Source organism: Lepus europaeus, chromosome 6 (assembly GCF_033115175.1).
Source record: "Lepus europaeus isolate LE1 chromosome 6, mLepTim1.pri, whole genome shotgun sequence".
Classification (NCBI taxonomy): domain Eukaryota; kingdom Metazoa; phylum Chordata; class Mammalia; order Lagomorpha; family Leporidae; genus Lepus; species Lepus europaeus.
The window spans coordinates 52,020,730-52,023,125 of record NC_084832.1 but is presented as its reverse complement, the minus strand read 5'-3'; the positions used below and the strand labels follow the sequence as shown (position 1 = coordinate 52,023,125).

Below are 2,396 nucleotides of genomic sequence, written 5' to 3'. Positions count from 1 at the left end.
GAAGCATTACAGACATGAAATAATTAGTGCTTGTTTCTATAATGAAATTTAAATTATTTAATCATGAGTTAAACTATTTGCAAATATTTTCAAGTAATATTTAAATTCTACTTTAAAAGTCAGTTTAAAGTTCCCTATTTCAGCTCTGAAATGCAAAAGTTGTCATTCTTTCAATAACAAATGAATGATTAAATTGAAAGTCAGTGACCTTTTTTGAATCCATCAAGGATCTGAGGAGTCAGGGTAAACTACCACCCCAAATTCTGGAGGGACAGGAAGATTCAGAAAGTTACAGCTGAGATCAGATTATTGGGAGCAGAAGCTGCTAGAGCAATTAACTTGCCAAATTGGGCTGAAATCAATACTGAAGGGAAAGAGAATTAGGAGGGCACACTTTTGTGAGTTTAATCTTTAGGAACTGCATTGAGTTCTACTGAAAACTGAGAAAAAGCTCCCTTTGTGGCTCTGGGAGAGAACGAGGAAAATTAATCATAAAGAAATATGTTACTTTCCAGTGACAAAGACCTCTCCAGGTCCTTCTGTTTAGGGTAAAAGTCATTTCTTTCCCGTCTTCATGTGTCACCTAAGGAGCCTGAAGAAAGAAAGAAAAAAAGACTGTCCTTTTCATCATTTAGAAATGCAATCTTGTTAAAAATTAACATTAAATCATAAGATTATATAATGTCTCACATTCCCAATATTTACACCACACTAATATGGTTCCAGTATAATACAATAGATTGCAAGTAAAATATTAGCAACAATCAGTCTCAATCTAAGTAGGCCTTGTTAGGAAAGCTCAAAGACAGCACTGGAGGCAAAATCAAGAAATAGATTCTTCTTGATTCCTAAAGCTATAGCAAACATTAATCATAGCAAAAGACCTCGTCAAAATAACTAAACTTCACACCAAAGGCTCATTTACCTCATCTCTCATTATCTTGTATATCATTTACCTCATTTCCCACTATCTGGCTTTCAGCAAATAATTACAAATCATCTTCTCCTTTGAGTTGAAATGCATTTTATTTTTAAACAACCCACATGACAATGTCTTTTTCCTTAAAAACAATGCCTCCACTCCAAGTAAATCACTGTCATAACAACTGAAGAGCTCAAGATAACATCAGTGCCATTTTTTGGAAATCCTGATGTTGCTTGGATGACAAGCAGCAGCCAGTTACGATGAGCAGTGATAGATCCAAAGCAATCGTCAATTTTGTTAACATAGTTCCATTTCTAAACCAACCTTAAAAAATCATAAATGGGGGCCGGCGCCATGGCTTAACAGGCTAATCCTCTGCCTTGCAGTGCCGGCACACCGGGTTCTAGTCCCGGTTGGGGCGCTGGATTCTATCCCGGTTCCCCTCTTCCAGGCCAGCTCTCTGCTATGGCCCGGGGAAGGCAATGGAGGATGGCCCAAGTCCTTGGGCCCTGCACCCGCATGGGAGACCAGGAGAGGCACCTGGCTCCTGGCTTCGGATCAGCGTGATGCGCCGGCCGCAGCGGCCATTGGAGGGTGAACCGATGGCAAAGGAAGACCTTTCTCTCTGTCTCTCTCTCTCACTATCCACTCTGCCTGTCAAAAAAAAAAAAATTAAAAATTAAAAAAAAAAAATCATAAATGGGGTCACACCATCCTCACAGTAGTACAGCACAGCAACCATGCCATCTGGATTCATGTTTTCACCAATATAGAACTGGGAGTTTTTGAAATTAGCAAGGATGTGCTTGATTTGTTCTGCAGCCCGTCATAAAATGTCTTACTCTTTCTGATCTCTGTTCAAGTTTGCCTTTTATCGAGTTCGTGCGCTCTTTGATATATCTCTGGTAGGCTTCTTTTGTGACAGTACCAACACCAGTGAGCCCTGTGCTTTGAGGACCTTGGCCCTCCAGGCCTTCAGCGGAGGCATTTCCACCAATGGGTGAATCATCAATGTTACCCTCTGTCCCATTGACCATCTTCCTCTCCACCTCCAGGCATAATCCGCCTCCAATCTCCCAGGTCTCGTAAATGTCGGAGACCATCTTATTGTAGCCAATGAGGCCCGGGTAGAAAGTCACGATGGCGGCTGGAAGGAGAGGACGACTAGGCACTGCGGAGCTCAGAGCAAGGGTGGTGCAGCCGGAGCGGCCCTTGGGAGTTAGGGGAGTGAGAGGAAAAGCTACAAAACATCTTTAAAAAAATAGGACAAGAAATCGTGTTAAGAAACAAGGGAAGCATCGGAATTACCCTTTGATAGGCCACGGGTTTTGAAACTAACAGGAAAGTTAGATAACTATGACTACATGTTAAGGGTTTTAATAGAAGTAGATCCTATGTGAAGACGGTGGGCTAATATAGGCAGAGACATGCAAAATCCAACAAAGAAAAAGTGGAAGCCAAAGTGTTGCTC

The 2,396-nt window shown here is 41.4% G+C and overlaps 1 pseudogene; it reads right to left on the bottom strand.

Annotated features, from left to right (window-relative positions):
* Positions 1–1,222: 1,222 nt before the first annotated feature.
* Positions 1,223–2,040, bottom strand: LOC133762312 (translationally-controlled tumor protein-like; annotated as a pseudogene).
* Positions 2,041–2,396: the final 356 nt, after the last annotated feature.